Below are 20221 nucleotides of genomic sequence, written 5' to 3'. Positions count from 1 at the left end.
GCATTCGATTCTCACCTCTGCTAGGGCTACACTGCAATTGTTTATGGCTGTGCTTTGAGGGGACACCGACCATACTGGAAGGACAAAAAAAATCCACAACAGGACCATTTCTGTAGAAGAAAATAATTTTAACCCTGCACTTCTTAGTAGTCAAAAAATATACATCTCACTTTAATTTTGTGTCAGCTGGAAGCACAGTACCTGTAAAACTAGTCATACTTCAAAAGAAGGATGGAAACTAAAAGGAAAAGAAGTCAACCAAAAAAAATCTACTTTCCCTTCAGATCTGAGAGTCCATTGAGTGTACCCTTTTGCATTGCACTCAAACACAGCAAGAAAGAGTGTTCTTGTAGCATTTCAAAGAGAAGCCAAACATGCAGGGATCACTGTTTCTCATGTTACTTTGGAGAGAAGAAGGACTGTGGTAGCTGGGAGACTCCCAGACAGCAACAGAAAAATTTTCTTAAAAGGATTGACATATAGTGGTGTCCACAGGACATCACTGATTCAGTTCACTGGCTCCCTAGAAACCTGAACCTGTCCTTGGTGGTATCATGTGAGGTGACTATTACTGAACAGGATGATATCGCTGTAAGAGTTCTTTCTTGCAATCCTCAGAAGCACTTGTAAAGAGAATCACGATACACACAAAAGTCAGAAAGCTGCTATGTGGAGACAGCTATCTTTTTGCAGAACATATTGTATCAAGGAATCTCTAATGTAAAGCTATCTTTGCCTATCTTCAGCTTGTCCTATAGGTTGTCACTTAAATAAAAGCATGATTTTGTTACAGCATGCTTCCCATCTTGTTCAGTTTGTACAGGCCAGTGTTAAAGTACATCTCCCATATGGTGTCACCGATTCATAAACAGAAAAAGACCAGCCAATCTACAATGAACTGGTAGATACAGAAGGAAAAATACCCACAGGGATTTAATGCTAAAGCTCAGGAGAAAAGAGGTGAGGGAAGAGGTTGGATAATTTTTGTTCCCAGTTTAACTAAAACCTGCTGTAATTTTCCAGATAAGCCATTTAAGCTTTGTGACTCACGTCTGTCCTCTCCTCTGAAGCAATGGAGCTGAAGCAAATCTTTTTGGGGAAGAGAGTGAAGCATTACAGCTCTGACCTGGCAAGAATCTGCCTAATTTCTTACACATCGAGTAAGTCTGAAGGAGGGAAGGTCCTGGTCATGACTTTGTTGTGAAGAACATTGCTGCACTTGGTAGATACAGTCTAAGAATCAGACTGACCTTTGCCCTCCAGTGGGGTCCTTCTTCCTCCCACCACCAACCATGCAGCCAGGGCTGTGAACCAGAGAGCATTAACACACACAAGGATCAAAAAAAAAAGGTGGGGTACATCTTTAGATCATTGCACAGGCAATTAGATTACCTAAGTACTGCTAGAAAAGATCCTGCTTATTTTAGGAAAAATAGACACTTTCTTGCCTTCTAGTGGTGTTCATGGTCAAACAAACGTTCTTCATCCCTATAAAGGCTGCACTCATCCTGGACATGTGAATTATTTTCTCTTTGTTAGTCTCTATCTCCAGATTTTGAGCACCTGTCTCACCACTAAGCCTTCCTGAAGGAGCAATTTGTTACAGTTTTTTGCAGTATTTTCTTCCTAAATAACATTTACTGTATTGTGCTATTCTGAGAAGTGACATTATGAAAGCAGCAACAAAGGGCTCCATGTTCAGAGAGGCTAACTAGATTCCTAATTAAATATGGTTAAAAAACACCTCAAAGAGTGCCAGATATGTAACTTTCATCCTGAAGACTCAAGGTGAGATCTGACCGTCAGCCAGGCTCTCCCTTTACTTCACAGCATTACCAACAGTGTTGCAGCTGCAGCACGAGGTACTGACTGACAGCTTCAGTGGGGCTCGGACGCTTTACAGCAGTGAAAGATCTGTCCCGAGGGATCTCCTCAGCAATGTTCCCCTAAGCAAGTGCCTCCCTGGGATCTGCAGCATCCTCTGAAATGCCAGAGCTCAGCCACTGTAGCAAGCAGGAGCTAAGCATTTGGGGAACTACATTCTGGCACAATAGAGCAAGAACCAGTATGGGGTGGATTCAAGACCTCCTCTAATGACCTAACTGAAATGGTTTAAGAATTACCAACCCAGCAGTTTGCTTCAGCTTCAATGGCTGCCACAGTGTTGCAAGTACCTTTATGTGGACTAAACCATTTTAATATAATTTAAATTTACCTGGGTGGGATTGCCCTGAAACAGTCCAGGAGTTCACACAGGATTTATTTGACATCTAATCTGTATGCTGTATTAATCTTCAGCTATGGGGCAGTAGTGAACCAGCAGTGGTAGGTTCTCATGCTGCTCAGTCATACCTGCACCTCTTATTGCCCTGCTCTGCCCCCTTCACGAGTTAAATGGATTTTTTTCTAGATAGCTGAAAGGCAAAGGTCCTGTTTGAAATACTATTTGAGTACCTTAGGTTTTTACTGTAGGTCATATATGTGATAGAATAGCCACAGTTTCACCTAGGCAGCTACTTCTATTACTTAAATCAAAATAAATTATATATAACACCTGCTTTAGATATCAAAGTGGACAAGCACAGCTATTCACCCATATCGAACTGATGTGCTATTTCTCAGAGCAGAATCACATCTTGAACCAAAAAAAAAAGCTTTTTAAATGTTAAAAGCAATTAATTTTTTTCTTGTTGCTGTGCATTTTTGCTGTGTATTAAACTCTTCTGTTTTCGCCATTCCTCTTTATCTTCTGATGGAATCAACCATGACAGTTGCAACCAAGGATGCAAATAGGTTCCCAGAAATACATAACTGTTTTTTCTGTAGACCAGCAGCAACTGGTTGGACAGGAATGGCCCTTCTCCCATTAGATATTACACTCATCCTGCCCATAATATGCTAGAAGTCAGTCCCATCTAACCTAAGGGAACTGTTTCCTTTATTCATTTCCCCACCAAACTGCAAACACCACAATAATATATTCTGTCTAAGAGAAATAAAAAGGTTCCTGTAGCTATAGTTTGGGTTACAAATGCTGCTGAAAGAGGTCATCTCTGTTAATGGCATCTGAGAAGTATGTATACAAACGTGCTCACTGCTGGGCAATCACTAGCCTTTAATGTGTGGAGAAATCAGCAGAGACTCATATGTATGTTTTATTAATTCTTCCTCTATCTTGGTCCATGCAGGCCTGGTGCATGCAGTTATTTAGGAATTTACATAGCATTGGTTCTAAGGGTTGAGGACAGATAAGAAAATTGATTAACTACCACGCAAATAAATCCAGCGATGTCTTTGAAGAGTCAAGGCCTCCATATAGTCAGGCTGCTGTTCTGCTGAAAAACTGTGAAGCAGGAAGCTAGCACCTATCAAACCAGGAAGGTGAGCTACAGCTCACAGTCACCTTATTCTGACACTGAACAGAAGAATCACACCCAATTCCCCATCTAGTCCAATGCTTTGTTTGCCCTGTCAATTTTAAAGACAAAGAGGAACAAAAAGTCCAACGATTCAGGGACACTGTCCAAAGATATATACAAAATTTTACTTCCCTTACAAATAGAGTTACTTTCTAGTTGCCAAAAAAAAAAAAGGCAAAAAATACCAAACCCAACACAAACAAACGAAGCATCTCCACCAAAAAAAAAAATCCCCAAAACTCTGCAGCTTTTCCTATTCTGTTTGAAAAAAGTAGAACATACTGTTCTATGTGTAGCTTTTTTCTGACTTGCTTTCCAGCTCAAAAGCCTAAGTTGGGGAACAAGGACAAATTCTCCTTGTTTTCTAAGGGAAGCTTGGAAGAGTGACTTTATTGCAACAGCTGTATGAAAGTAGGTCCCAGAATACAAGGCAGGTGACCAAAACATGGACTATAATAACAAGCAGCACACAAACAGCCAGAAAACATGGCAATTGATTCTGAAGAAATAACTGCAATATGTGTAGGGCAATATTCATATTTCGGCTCTTAAAGTCACTCAAAGCAGTAAGCACAACCAGCAGCTGCTCTGTAAGGATCATAAAACTGAGAGGTATTTGAATCCAATATATCAGACTGTCCTTCATAAACCAAGTTACATTATGTTTGGGTTAGTTTCCACACTTCCATACACAACACCATAGGCAGAGAGCTAGATGTGTTTTTACCCTGTACATATTAAATAGACACAATGTACAGACAACAACAGCTGCTTATGAGCCTTACTCTAGAGCAGGGAAGAGCTCAAATGTTTGCTCCCTTATTCACAAAGACAGTAAGTTTATCAGCATCTGTGAGTAGCTTCTACCATCAGGAGAGTCTTTGTCAAGGATAAACTAAATAAAATTTCCACAAAGGGTGAAAGATCAGTCTGATTTCTTATTCTGACAGAATCACAAATAGTCACTTAAATTTTGAATGCCAGCTGTAATCTCACCCCAAGAAACTTTCTCAAAGCCAGGATGGCTTCTTGATCAAGAAGACAATAACTGCATAGAAGCAGAAAAAAAGAGGGTTTACAGTATGTAGTCTTAAAAAAAATGTATAGGACCATGTTTGATTGCATAGATACATCCATGGTACAGGGTGAGGGTAAGGCTTACATATCAGACTTGTTATACATACCTGGTTCTGAAATGTGTCAGGAGCGGACCTACATCCAGTGGGAAGTCTCATTTGTAGAAGATAAAGGTAAGCTTCTTCCCCATGAGCACCTCTCTTTTTGCCATGCCCATGCAAAGCTGTAAACAACTTGGCAAGCAGGCACAGAATGGTGAGCTTCTGTCCCTCAGTCTCTACAGACTTTACCTGGCAAGTTCTTGGTGGAATGAGATTCTCTTCTCTTCTCTTCAGAAGACCCTGGCCAGACCAGACCTGAAATAACCTGTGAAAATTTACCTTCAGAGAAGACAAACCACTAGGAAGTGACAAAAATAAATGCCTAATTTTATGGGTATTGAACAGGCACAAATCTCTATTTCCAGCAGAAGTGTCTAGATCTCTCCACAGATGAGGTCATTCTCATTCACCATCTCTAAGGGATCTGATACCAATGCACAAAGAAAAATTTTTAAAGCTTTTTCCATAACTTAGCCCTATTCCATTACATCTCATGGCTCTGGTTGGGACCAAGGACACAAAATGAGAGCTTCACTGCATTCTGGTTAGTCCACTCTTGTGGCAGCAGGAATTAACATCTGATAAGGCCACGCTAGTCTACACCATGGCTGAATGGATGTCTCTGGAAGGTGGTAAAATCTTGACACAGCAGAATATATGTCTCCAGTGAGTCCAATTCTACTTTCAGTTGGAAGGAAATAAACTCAAAGTGATTACATATGGACTCACATCAACACCAGTCCTGAAAGCAGAATCTGACTGACTGTATCTGCCCTAGCTGATTTTACTAATGACTGATTTTTTTAGCTTGAGCCACATTTAAATCTCCCATCAGTACAGAAAGGACTCTGCATAAGTTGGCACAAAATAGGTTAGCAGTGCTCCTGCTGGACAGGGCTAAGTTGAAGTTCCCTGGAAGCCTAGGCAAAGACAAGTATCACAATGGACTCTAGGACCCAAGTAATTCGATGCTGATTAAACCACTTACCTTTGAGAAGGTAGGGCCAATGGTGCTTAAAGTGGGGTGAGGCTCAATGTTTTGCTGACTGCTGTTGAAATTGGTAACAGACTTTGCATATTATATCACCAGATTTTTTTGGTTGTATTTCACATGCAGTGTTTTTCTGCTTTTGACTTTGAGGTGTGAGGGGGAAGGCTCTAATCATATGGCCTTGTGCAGATGCTCCATTTGCATTTCTATTAATCCAGGCCCTCCTGGAGACGTTTGAGCATAGGCACAGCATGCTCTGCGTTTGAACTTGTGAGAACCCACACCACTGCTTAATAACTTAATACATATGTATAGCCTCCTTCAGCAGCCCACTAGGAGGCAGAAGCAGGGGGAGGCGCTATTAGTGCATAGGCTGCAGGGCTCTATGTAAATGAATTTTGACAGGGAGGATACCTTGCCAAATAAAGAACCCAGCTCCTTAGTGCTGGGCTGGTGCTGATTTAGGTCAGAAAACTTGTTTTACCAGAATTTGTACAAATGAGCGCTCACATGAATCTGCTGGAGAATGTTTAAGGTATCTAGCAACTTTGCTCACAGCACATGAATGTAATAATGATACTTTCCACACAAACTGTCTCACAGGAAAAAAAAATATGTCTGAGTCTTTGTTCCCCTCTACTTTTACCTTCCCTGAACACCTCTCCTCAGAAGGATACCAACCCTGTCTCAGCAAAGTGCCACAATAACCATAATAAGTGGCAGTTTCACCATGTTTGAAGTGAATAGTTAACGGCTTAGAGCAGCAACATCTGGATACAACTGGGCTGAGATCTCTTAATAAAAACCAGCTTTCATCAGAAAATAGAGTCAAAAGGGAAAGGTTTTTATAGAAGATACACTCTGGAGCCCATTTCTGCAGAACACTAGAAAGAGGAGAGATAAAAGTCCCACAGATGTCAGCAAAGATGTGTGTAGCCAGGGCATCAGGGCTGCCACATTAGCATGCCTGCACAGCCTGTGGTCTGCCAACCCCTGCAAACCCCCTCCAACCCCAACACACCCTTATCCATGCAGAGCCACCCAAAAACACTGCCAGCCACATTTCTGCTGCTTCTCCCTGGAACATCCTGGTCCAATTCTCGATCCAAAAGAAGCCAGGTAGGGATTTGAACAGGGTTTCAGTACATCCAGTGAGTTGCAACAGGTGGGAGAAAGAAGGGAGGATCCTAAATGTCTCCTTTTTTTGTCCTCAAAAAGTTACACTGTTCATTTTGATGCAAAATAAAAACTAAACACTTCTCAAATTTCCTCTCTCCCACCACTCACCCCACCAGAATTCCTGCTTTCCAGCCAGCTCCAGCAGATGTAAGCAGTTAATGTGAAACACTCTGCAAGGACAACACCGTAATTTTCCTGCACTTAAAGAAGAAAGTATCCGTTACTATCTCCACCCCCAACATACCTCTCATGTCCCCATTAAAGTCTTCTCTATACAGGCCTAGCTCACAGTGAAATTACATCAAATTCCAGGAAGAGGCTCCTAGCTGTCCCATAATAAACAAATTGGGAGGAGCAGGGGGGATGCCAGCCTCCAGGACTGACACTGGCTGCAGACAAAAAGCCACACAGGCAGTAACTGATTGGGCTATAGCCTTTAAAGTGGCAGCTGAGACAAATGAAAAAAATGACATGCTGAAAGCAACACTGGGAGAGGAGGAAGAGCCCAGGTCTGAGAGTCAATCTTAGTCCATCAGGTAAAGAGAATAGGTACGCATGGGGATAATTGGTGATGAGACACTTGAAATTAGGTGTATGATAGATCCCCCACTGCCCAGCCACATACATTTTTCTTACACTCAATGAGCACTGATGGGCAGGGGCAAGCTAAGAATATTTCTTAAACCTTTGCATTCTCCTGTCACATTTCCATGACTCCTTATCTTCCTCACAGACACACAGACAATTGCCTTATGCAGGCTGTCACCCACACTGCTCCTCTGCGGACGTGTGGCTGCAGGCAGAGCTCGCGGCACGGGCCCCATGTTCCCACAGGTCTCAGCAAGAGACAACAAAGCTCAGCCTGCCTGTGTCCATGTCCTCACACTAGCACCACGTGCTACTTTCAGCAGCCCACCACAGCAAATGAGATGGGGGCTCAAGGCATGGCAGGATGGCACCCCCAGTGTCCAGCTGGTAGGGAGCTTTGGGGGCTCTCAGGGGTGAAGGGCAAGAGTAGCCCCCAGACCTTCTGGCCTTACCCACACCTGTGAGAGGATGTGGCAGATTAAATCCCAGGCTGGTGAGAAGTGGGAGATGGCTCTTCCTTCACATTGCCACCCACGTCAAAATTGCACATTCTGATTTCTCTCATCTCAAAGCCCACAGACACAGCAGGAGGGGTGGGTAGGAAGGCTGGCAGCCCACAGGCCAGGCTAGGTACACTGTTTTGAGGGCAGCAGCTCAGGGTGCTCTGGCCACCAAGGCAACAGGGCTGCCACACAGTGCCAGCACACGCGCTGCTCCCAAGGGTGGGCACTGGCCCCTGCTCGCCTCACACATCCCAGGGATGGGCACTGGTCCCTGCCCTCCTTGCATGTGCCAGGAGGCACAGCCGGCACACGCTTTGCAGGGCCAGGACCCCACTCCCGGGGCTGCTGTCCGGATCCCAGAGGAGTAGAAAGCAGCCAGCCAGTGTTAGGCCTCTTTTCCCCCTCCCAATTTGCAGTCGATGGTGTGAAGTTGTCCCTCAAACCACGAGTGCCACAGCTGAAAAAGGCAATGCCCAGCCTCGCAGGGATGGCTCCTGCTGTCCTACAGAGGAGCAGCCATTTCCTCCGACAGCTGCAGGCAGCAGCTCACCTCGCTGAGGCCAGCAACGCCTACTGTTCCCTTTTCCTCACAAGCTTCTTGAAAATGATGCGAACCCATACTTATTAATTTACATTAAGTTCATTTAACACCAATGAAAGAGACCAGAAGTGTCTAATGAGCAAACTGTAATGAGCTACCAGCGACTGCTAATCATGTTCAGTTTATGCATTCTTGCTTCATTCTTATAGAGTATTATTGTAGAATAAATGCTTTGCTCTTATCTTACAAGAGCAAAAAAAATTCTCTAGGTATTGTAGCAGTGAATAACAAAGGAATGAACAAGTTTCTGGTTTTCCACAGCATATAATGATAGAGATGCTGTGAATTCTATGGACAAAGTACATGAAGAAGTACCCACAAGTACTGAAAATTTAATTAAAAGTCAGAAAGCCATTGCAATGAAGACTCAGCAGAAAGCCATTTATTTTTAAAATCTAATATATTCTTCATGACTAAAGGCTAAAGCACACGCTGACTTACACATTTAGCTGTAACTGATTTAAGCTACTTGATGATTTTTTTGCGCACAGGGTGGCGCTCAATTTGCAATGGAGTAAATTGGCAGAATTTAATTTGGTGGATTTTTTTAACTCTGCAAAAAGAATCCTCATTAAAACCTCACGATAGGCTGTATACTTTTTTCATCATTAACCAGCCTAACTGCAGGTAAAAGAGATACAATTATGGATTTATATAAATCCTATTGTCAATTTACAGCTCAAAGACCGGTGAGTTACCTCATTTTAAATAGGTTATTTTTTCCCCTTAACCTTTCTTTGTTTTAATGAGGATTTGGTTTGTCATTGTCAGGGTGCTTGTTTGCAGGAAAGTTTCTCATCATGCGAAGAAGGTGTAAAGAATAAGGATAGAAGACCTTCTACGGAATTTCAAACCCCATCACAAACTGTGTGCTGGACGTTCTGTCTTTGAATATTCACCTTTCAATGAAGAAAGATAGACCTCAGCTGCTGATTCCTCACTCTCTCAGCCCCACAACTGCTCTGTCTCATGCTTTCCACCTTACTCATGCCCAGTTTTTCCTTCCTTGTTATACCTTATTTTAATCCCATCTCCCACATTAAATTCTTTGTTCTGCCTTGCTCAGGACCACCAGCAACTCCAGGTTCAGCCCATATGGGCTGGGTAGAAAATTGACTGGAAAATGGAGCTCAAACTCAGGAACTCTCAAAAGATGAGAACAGCCAGTGCTGTTGCTGAGAGACCCTTCTGCTCAACAGGAGCCCAAGGTTGAAAACAAGGTCCCACATATTCAACGAGGCAGATTCTCAGGTGACAAATTGCGGAAGTTACAGAAACTGAACAGCTGTCCCACTGTTTGTCCATTCACAGAATCATTTTAATTGAAAAGGGCATCTGAGATCATCAAGTCCAACTTTTGACTGAACACCACCTTGTCAACCAGACTATGGCACTAAGAACCAGATCCAGTCATTTCTTGAATACCTCCAGGAATGGTGACTCCACCACCCTCCTAGGTAGTCTATTCCAGTGTTTAACAACCTTCTCCATGAGAAGAAATTCCTCCTGATGTTCAGAACTTCAACGATTAATTAAATTTCTGGATTTAATTCTTAGTCTCCAAGTAGGTTGACAATGTTAAGCAAGAGGAAGACTGTCACACATCTTCGTAACAGCACCCTAGAATGCAACTACTCCTCTTGCCTGAAATGCTGTCTCTCCTTTACCACACTCCTCCAGCAGCTTCTGGAGGATAAGGTTGAGGACTGAAGGGATAACACTGGGAGGGAGCTAGTGGCTAGTGTCATCTTCTACCAGGCTGTTACCCACATCTCCTTCATTTGAATGCTTTCCAAAATTTGCTTACAATTTCATCACCCATCTGCATTTTAAATATTACCCTGCAACATACAAGAATGGATACAGTAAGCCAAGGGTGAAGGAATTGTTCCCGTAAGTAGACTTAGAAGAAAGAAATGAAAAACACAAAGAAAAGGGATTTGTAAGAGGGTCTGGATTTTAACCTTCCTTGGGGTGAGGGAATAAGCACAGCTACTACTCTAAGCACTTAGATGTTGAAAGCTGTTGTTTTTCCTCTTTGAACTTTTTACCAGTTGTAGCAATTAAATGATAAAGTTGTCTTTAGCTCATTAGATGATGAGTTAATTATATGCTAAAATTAACCTTTCTTAAGCTCTTAATAGAACATCTTTTATCTGAGTAGCCACAGCCTGTGTTAAAATTCTTAATGATCTGGGCTAAAAATCAATAATTTTTATGACTTCCATATATGAATTGGGAATTAAATATATCTTTAAAATGTACTATAATGATAACCTCAAGCTGAAATTGAAATAAAGATATTCCTTGGCGATTTCAAGGACAACACTTTCACCAGTGTGGAGGCCGTGTAAGCCACTAAAGGACATTGCCACTGGGGACAGCTCTCCTGCCTGCAGCACAAAGATAAATCGAACTAAGTCCAAGATTTTGGTTTTTCAAGTATTTTTGTGCTGCAGCCCTGTATTTCAATTTTATGATCCTCCTATACATATCAAAGTTCAGTCAGGACTGACCATTCTCTCCTTTAAAAGTTGGAGGAGTGGATTCATTTTGAGAACTTATATACCTCTATCAACGATCAAAAGAGTCTAATCATTCCCCCATGCAGAGAGCTGATAGATGCAGTGAAATGCTTTTCCCTGTGTAATCAATTGCTAGCAAATTTGACAAGAACTCAGCAACCATTCTGTAGTTCAGTTTGCATTAAGGCTTTTACATCTAAGGGAGAAAAAATCCTATTGTTTGACACTTAAATTGCATGCGTTCAGCAGAAGATAATTAATACATCCTACTGAATATTACTTTGTATGACATTAATGTATGAATTGGGAAGATGTCTCATTAAAATTATAAGATCTTCAATCTGAAGTGTCAATTATCAATAGTTTAATGCTTTTTCTTTTCTTTGAGTCCCTATTTGAGCCACCCACAGAAGTCAAATTTCATATTCTTTCTGGTACCAACTCAGAGACAAGAAAACTTTAAAACTGAAGAAAGATTTTACTAATGAGGCCTAAAAACCACTGAAATCCTTGTGTTTCAGCAAAGTTTGGTTCAGACTTACCAAGAATTACTCTCCATAACCTTGACTTATAACGTGAGCAGCCAGACTATCATCTTCAGGTTCATTTTCTTCCCCTAATGCCAGACAACATCATCTCCTTGAGAGATGACCAAGCATCACTCCCTGATGATGTAAAGCTGTGACTTGCCACAGTGCCTTGCAGCCTGCCCCAGAGCTCAGCTAGCCTTTGTGGAAGTCTAGACAGAATTGAGCTAATTTGTAAGCCTCACCATCAATGCGTTAATTGTCATGAATTGAGTGGAGAAAAAAATTTATAAAAATGACTATTCCTTGCTAGTTTTCTGTCTGATAACAAGTTTGAGTATTTATGAGGTGATGAAATAGGAAGAAAATAAAAATAAGATTTCATTTTCACAGTTAAGAATAAAAACAATGTTGTAAAAAGGTTTCAAGCATCTTTCAGCTAAAGGAATTCTTTGCATATTTTTAACAGCATGGCCCTATTTGTGATATTTACATTGCAACAAATCTGTATAGGGTCCATACATCTCAGACCTCCCAGACCGGCCAGGTTGCTGAAGAATGGACTGACCTCTCACAGCTTGACCTTATAGTAGAAGGTGCATCCTTGGTTGCTATTGCTGGGACAAGTCAACATGAACAGATATGGTAAGGCAGGCTGAAAGATGGGAATTATCAGTCAAGATTGCTCTGCCAACAGGCACAGATCACTGTATGATAGCAGGCTGAAGGTTGTACCATTCCCCGAAGGCAGTTTGGTAAATAAGGAGGTTATGGGTATGTTACTGTCAAGCATGAAGAAATTTTTGTTGATATATTCTCAGAAACTAATTTTTTTTTTCTTTAATAACCTGCAGGGCTACTCTTCAGCAAAATTACCAGTCAAGTCTGACAGCCTAGGCTACAATAAGCTGAATCACACTCCAGGTCTTAAAACATTTGGTTTGCTTTTTGTTACTAGCTTGCTTTAAATGTGCTTAGGAAAGTGCAATACAGCCAAAGTAAAACTGAATCTTTTCAGCTAACCAAAAGAGAGAAGTCATCAGAGAAAGACTACACCTGTTTAAAGATGCAAATTGATAATGGAGCTACATATCAAAACAAGAGTACTGTTCATTTCTTAAGAGGTGCAAATTGCAAATCTTCAGCCTTTTTTAATACCTTATTAAAAGTTTCTAGTAGTGAAATTTAACACAACACTAAAAAAATATGAAATACAGTACAATGAGGATACATAGCCTTCTTCAGTCTCACGTCTGAAATGAAGTGATTTTGGTTATCTACTCTTGCCACTTTTTTATTGCAAAAGAATCAAAATCAAAAACTGCCCTTCCTACACCTACAGAAGAAAGGATTGTGTTTTGCCTTTCCCATCTCAATATGCACAAACAGGAAGCACAGCACCACAAAGGGACTTACAGAGCAGAACCTGCCCATGCCAAGAACTGGGCCAGGAAGTGTTACCCTCAGAGGGAGGCAGACTACCAAGTCAGGGCATTCTGTGTATTGTATGCAAAGTCCCATTTTCTATTAAAGCATTTAAGAGTCTGATAAGGATATCAGAACACAGGAGAGCCTTATAGTTGGCCCAGAAAAGTAAAACCCTGGATGACAGAACAGCTTCTGATATAATACACCCCATCTTGGTCAGACTAACTTGGTTTAATTTGACGAGTATTAATTAGAAATTACCTGTCTGCTCACTGGTGATCAGCTGAAAAAGAAGCCTCCACAGAATTCTCTTTCTTGTGTTTCACTGTGAGACATCAGACAAGGCACTAGCTTTCCTGCAGTGCTGAACAGCCTGGCTCCCTCCTCCTCTAAAAAAGCACATCCTGCTATTCAACAGCAAAATGATGAGCTGCCTTAAGAAATTTCAGCTCCCCAAAACTCCATCACACCCAGAGCTGGAATCTGTTGCTCTGCTTTTTTGGTTTTTTAATTTTTTTTTTTAAGACACAAACTCTCCAGCTTCTTGCACAGCTCCTTTGGATTTCATTTCTCACCTGCTTGACAAGAGGCAGAAGTAGGAATTAGCATTGCTTTCACATCCTCCACTTCTCCTCACATCTCAGAGCAGTGATGTTTTTCTCTCTACAAGACAACTCAGAACCTGACCTGGAGCCAGCTGGACAAGGCTACAGTTCTGCTCTCCAGGGGCCTGACAGCTCATTCAAAATCATCCTGAAACTGCCCACAGACTTCAGTGGCCTTTAATGCCCACACAATGTGGGGCAAGCAGCCAGAGTGACTGTGACCCCAAGGCCTACTTTGGGCACCAGATACTCAAGAAGTCTGTTGGTTGCTTAATTTGACCAAAATCACCCCAAACAATCACATTTTGATAAAACTGGTGCTGGAGACATTCATTTTGCTCTGCATGTCAGGCAGGGCAAGGCAGAGTGGAAAACTAAATCAAGCCACAAAGTGTTGATCACCCCCAAAATAAGCCATTCAAAGGACATCAGTTTTTCAATCACATTCTTTGGAGAGGGGGTGAAACTTGGAGATGTGGGAGAAAGGCATCCCTCATGTACAGTTTGTATGGTCTCAGAAACACACTGCTGAAGTCTCTGAGCATGAGTTAGGGTAAAAGACCAGAGGCATTGCTCAGATGCTGATTTGACTGTAACTCTTCCAGGTGCTCTAAAACCTTCTTCTCTATCCTGCATCATAAAAACCATAAACACAGGCCCACCCCATTCTGCACTGAAGCTGGAGGAGGCAGCCTCTGAACCTCAGAGGAGTGGAATGCAGTCAGTGGTCTGTCAATTGCTCCTCCAGTCTGAACTAAATTGTCCCTGTCTCTCAGTCAATCCTGATGTCCCTTTGGCCAGTCTCCTGGCTAGATTGGGTAATATCTTTCTGAAAACTAACTTTATAATGGATCAGCCACTGAAAAATCTGAATTTAACCTCTGACCCCATGCAATTGCCTCCACAGGGATATGAGCAGCTCCTGGTTTTATGAAGCAAAATCTCAGACTGCATGGGTAAAAATACTTTGTTTCATGACAGAAATTTGCAATGATGCACTGACCAAAAAAATTAAATAAATAAATGGTTTTCACTGGGTTGCAAAACTGGTGGAAATGCAAAATTTCCTAGCTTTGTGTATAGATGAGATGTCAAGATGATTTGAAATACTTCTTAGATGTAAGAGCAAAAAAGCATTAATAAATAACATACAACATATGTGGAATATAAACAAACACTTCAATTTGCCTCATTTTTTCACAGAAAAGAAATACATAAACATGAACATGCCATGGATAAGACATGATGCTAAGTTACTGCAGTAATATGTCCTTTAGGTATGTGGGTAGGTGGAATTGATGGATCCAGAATAAACATATATACACCTTATTTATTACTTGTCTCCATCCATATGTTATTTCCCACTGTCCTCAGCAGATTCTTTTGTGTGTACAGAGTTCAAGTAAAATGCTAAATGTTATGAATGCATAAGCCAGTGTGAGATTCAGCAAATTGAAAAAGACCCAGCTATCACCCCAAAGTTGCTTCACTCTTTGCTTGCTCTTTTTTCCTCAAAAACACAAGTAGCATTTTGTTTTAGTGGACCAAGGAAACTACATCATCCCATGACTCTTTACTCAATTTTCAAGTCCATTTAATTTTGTCTTCTAGAGGACATATGGACAAGAGTGGGGCTATTATTGTCCTGCTTGCTATAACTTATAGGGAATTGTTCTGTATAGTTGTTTGTACCTGAATTTTTTAGGTGTCAATTTTGTGACAGCCAGTATGTGTTTAAGCACATGCCTTGCCTCCTTGCTCCAATAAAGTGATCACCATGGAGGGAACTGGACAGGTAAGAAAACAACATGTTCTGTGTCTGTCAAACAATCATCAGCACAGTTTGAACAGTTACACACATATACAGAAAAACGAGCGCTGTCAGCAACCACCATGAAACCACAACCAGTAACTGCTGCAGCCCACCCTCACTATATGTCAGACCTTATGGAGAGAACTGCACAACACCAAGTAGATAAAATCCACACTCCAATTGTGGAGTGTTTATGTTGCAACATCACTCTGCAGGTTCTCTTGACACTGCTTCTGTCCAGTGACCCATACTGAACAAGTCATGACCACTTAAGTCTCCACTACAGAGCAAACATCAAGCCCTGAGTTTCTCCTAGCAGCTCCTTCACAGATGAAAACTAGTCCAGGCACACCTACGTGTCAATTGTATCTCACCCGTGCAGTGCAAATAAGAAATAAAGTCCAACTTTTTCTACATTGCTGAGTCAGGAATGCCTATGTTTGCACAGTCAAATGACAACCCAGCTTTTGCTTTCTTATAAATAATGGCTTCTCTGTTTGGATAACTAACATACTCTGCTGCTGCATGGGATATTACTTGCCTTGGGATCCCATCTGCCCGTAACTCATCATCCTTGCCAATGTCAGCTGGTCCACCTGGGGGATATGGACAACTGAAGGTGTGCGAAGACTCATCTTTCTGAGAAGAGTATAAACACTCTCAGAGCAATCATGAAGATACAGTTGAGGACACAGATCACCACCTGAAGTTGAATAAATGGTGAATGGAGTATTAGTTGCATACTTACAATCCCTACAATTATGAAAGCCTTATTATCATCCTCTTAAGAAAAGTGATTCAAATTATCAAATGTGATCAACTTAACCTGGCCATCAGCAAAGTGGTCACCTGCAAAAGAAACCTTATTAAATGGCTAAAATCGCTGTTTGGCTAAAGTCATTCCTATTACATAAAAAATTCATTTATTGTAGCCTATGAGTAACAAACTCAATATGCAACTGGAAAATTTTGCTCTGTTTATGTGGTTGTCAGGTTCTTACTATATGCCAGATTAAAATGGACAACTGCCATTTTGCCAAGGGTTCAGAAAAGACTTTTGACTATGTATTAACTCTTTTTTTCTTCATGAGAGGAAGAAGGACTCAGACAAATGTAAATTAAGACATAGAAGCTTTAAAAGTAGCAAAGGCTCACCGGCAGCTTCTGCTACTGTGACACTATCTGTGTGCTTTGTAGTAAGTTGGTTTGTGTTGCTCATTCCGCCTGCCTAGGCCAGTGGAAGCCCTTGCTCTGTCAAGAGTAATCCTAATATTAGGAGACTCCAGGCAAAGGACTGAACACGGTCTGGCACTCCCTGTGGCTGTTTGTTTGATGCTGATTTCACAGCCATCGAATGAGCCCTTAACCATGTCACTCGTAGCTCCTTTTTGGCAGAATGTCAGGTAACAAAATTGGCCTTGGGAAATGCCAGACTTTGCCAGTTCCTCTTCAACAGAAAATCCAGTTGTTTTGTCAGCAGTTACTCAGCCCTTGATATTCCCAGGTCATTTTCACTAAGCTCAGAAATGGAATGCACTGTCCTGCACTCCATTTCACTAGTGCTAAACTATTCAAAATTTCTAGGGTAAGAGCCTGCATCGCTTGTAGTATTTTAAATATAATACCACTAATTCTCAAAACATGTATTTTGTATTGTAGAAAAATCAATAAATAAACAATTTACTTGCTGTCTTACACTATGATGATACCAATAGGTGGAACTAGTTATATTCAAACAAGGAAAGGAACAGTGGCTAGTTCTAAGCCACAAAAATTGGGAAAAATATATTTCTAGGCAGATCCACAATAGAGAGAAAAACGGTGACATTTGTTACATGAAAAGCACTTACACAGTGTTTTTGTATTAATGCTGTCTTTTATTTCAATGTTCACATTAGTTAATATACCTGTTAACTGTCTGACTAAATGCCCAACTCATCTCCATACCAAACTCTTAAGGTACTCAGTACCTATCAGACACAGGTTAGTATTTCTGATCTAGCAGGCCTTGAGATAGCACCAATTTTAACCCTCAGTAACTCACAGTAAAAGAGGATGGATTTTCTCTTCTTGTTTAATTTCTGGGACAAAGCAATATGTTAGAAGTACCTGTTAATGAGCTGGTATCTCAGAGCCAATGCCATGATTATAGATTTTCTCTCACTGGTCATATATTTGTTCAATATGATCTCCATTTTTTTCCCCACATAGGCTAGTATATGTATCTATATATGTATTTAGACATATATTTCTTAGCTGGTAGAGCAGGAGGAAAGGAAACACCCCCTAGTTTCTCTTGAAACTCTGCAGACTGATGTTTCAAATCAAAGTCTTTATTTATTACTAAATTTCCTTCATAGATATATTATGTTGGCTATCCATCTTCACATCTATAGTTACACTAAGACAAGTAAATCCATGCACAGTAGCCTTCAGGGTGTTTACTGTGTTATTCAGTAACACATAACAAGAACTGCATGTGAAAGTCACCATTTTGGGAGTTTTACCAGCCTGTCTCTGAGGCCAACACAAAAAGAAGAGGATGCTGGTTTCAGACAGGAACAAATTGCTGTGACTATATTTCTGAACACTTTGGTGTCCAGCAGAATCTGCAAACCAAGATGGTTCTAACAGATTTATCTCCTGTCTGGGGCCCTCTGCTCCCAGTGCTACAAGTCATCAAACACTATGTGGTCAGGTGAAAAGCCTGACCCTCAGCACTCCTCAATGAGCAAACTGAAAGAGGATCTGTGCTTGATGAAGGTTTGTAACAAGGGTGCCTGCTGGTTCCTCCATTCCTTCAACATCCACAGGGGTGATACCTTGCTCTTTAGCTGTAACTGTACATGAATTAAGGTTTCTCCATCTTAAGTGACATCCTCTTTGCCCTGATAATGGAGCAGGCAGAAGCAAGGATAAGAAAACCCCCAAACTGGCACCAGTGTTCAGGCACTAACTTCAGCTCACCCTGAGCAGTGCTAAAATCACACAAGGACAAGACAAGAACTCCATGCAACCCATCTTTGACAGACAGCTTGCTCCTAAAACTGAACACTGAAACCAGAAAACCTGCAGAACCTGTTCACACCTCCTTGCAGGACTTCATAGCTGCACTCTACTTGCACAAATCCCAAGCAAGAATCATAGGTGGCTCTCTGCATTACTGAGCCTTCGAGTGGTGCGAATAGTAGAAGGCTGCTGAATATTTAGATATCTGAGTCCTCCCCTTCAGCCCTCCAACCCCCTTGGAGCAAACATGCAGGTTTTCAAAATGTGCAGCTCTTGATTCACAGGTTGGATGTGGGGTCAGGGCTAGAGGGACTCAGTGGGGCTATCACAATGTGAGATAAAATCCAGCGGCATGTAAAAGTCGCTGTCATTCTGCAGCGAAATCAATATGCCCCTTCAGAAACCTATTAAGCAAAATATAGACTATGAGAGGAAGTTTAGAAGACTACAATAGAGCACCCACTGCTGTGCCTTAGATCTGAACACAGCAGTGCAAGTGGGAGAGTAGTTCGCAGAGTGTGATCTCCATCACACTGCAAGCACAATTTCTCTCTCACTGGCTGGAAGCTTAAGTAGCTAGACCATCTCCAGAGTGCTTCTGAATCATTCTGAAATCAAAAGTGAGAATAAACTTGGGCAACTCAAGGAAAATGGAAAATACAGGAGACAAAAGGAAATTGAAAACTTCCCAAGTCAGCTCAGATAGCCAAAGCCACATTACAGCTTGACAAAGTAACGCATCTTCCAAGTACAGTCATGCGTGCAAGATTCTTCTCATTTATGTTACTTTGTCACAACAACTTTGGCTGAGGAGTCCTTTTCAGCCCCGCAGCCCCTTCAGACATATTTGCTGAAGACACTCATAGCAAAATGTGAATGTTAGCCCTGTAGCTGTACATCATTACACAGATGTGAAGAAAACACAAATACAAGACAGTTTTAGAAGAAAACTGAAGTGAAAAAGGTAAATGTGTTGTGACCTTAGATCACATGCCACTATTTTCTGAAGTAATCTTTACTGAATTCTTCTTTCCAGCTTCTTGATTCTTGCTTTGTTGAAAGTTGCACGTGGTGTGCCACTCCTTCCTTCCTGGGCAGACGCAGCCCTTCATGCCCAGCCTCTCGCGCTCCCATCCCTGCAGAGTGTGCGTGCATTCCCATGTGCTGCATCCTGGTCTGCAAGCATCACTGAGAAACAGCAGCCAACAAGGCAAATTCCCTCCTGACAATAGAAGGTTTTTCTCCTATTGCACTCACAGCATTAAGTTTCTCACTGGAATTTCAGAATTAAAACCATTATTATAAGACATCAAATGCCTTTTGTATTAGTATAATAAAATAATACAATCATCTCTTGTCCATGTACAGGGAGGAACTGCAGTACCAGAAGATCTGTTGAGCTTTGTGGTTCCATCCTGCCATTATTTTTTCTGGAAAGGAAACCAGCTGAGACATCACAAAGAAAATAACCTACCTCTGGAGCTACTATTGATACTGCACTGCATCTTAAATGTTTCTCTGCCAGAAAATTCCTCTGACTTTTGCTAAGAATAGCCAGCAGAAAGCTGGCAGAGAGTATCATCATTATTTAATGACTGTAAAATAACAGTCTGTCATAGGTATGCTTAAGCTTTGCAAACCATCAAGAAAGACTAGAATTTTGACAATACATTGGAGGTAAATGGCTACTAAGCACCTGAGTGCATTTTATTCCACAGAGAGGCTGAAAGTCAAGGAAAGATATAAAGCAATGTCTCCTTCCATAACACAGTTTAGGTATGGTTGCAAAGGGCACATGCATTTCAGCTCTAGTTGAGATTTGTGTTAAAATGGCTTCCCAAGGGTATTTCTCTTT

Source organism: Corvus kubaryi, unplaced genomic scaffold (genome assembly GCF_017639235.1).
Source record: "Corvus kubaryi isolate FWS band 111438036 unplaced genomic scaffold, C.kubaryi_AGA036_p1.0 37334, whole genome shotgun sequence".
In the NCBI taxonomy this organism is placed as follows: Eukaryota; Metazoa; Chordata; class Aves; order Passeriformes; family Corvidae; genus Corvus; species Corvus kubaryi.
Note: the sequence above shows the minus strand (reverse complement) of the source record.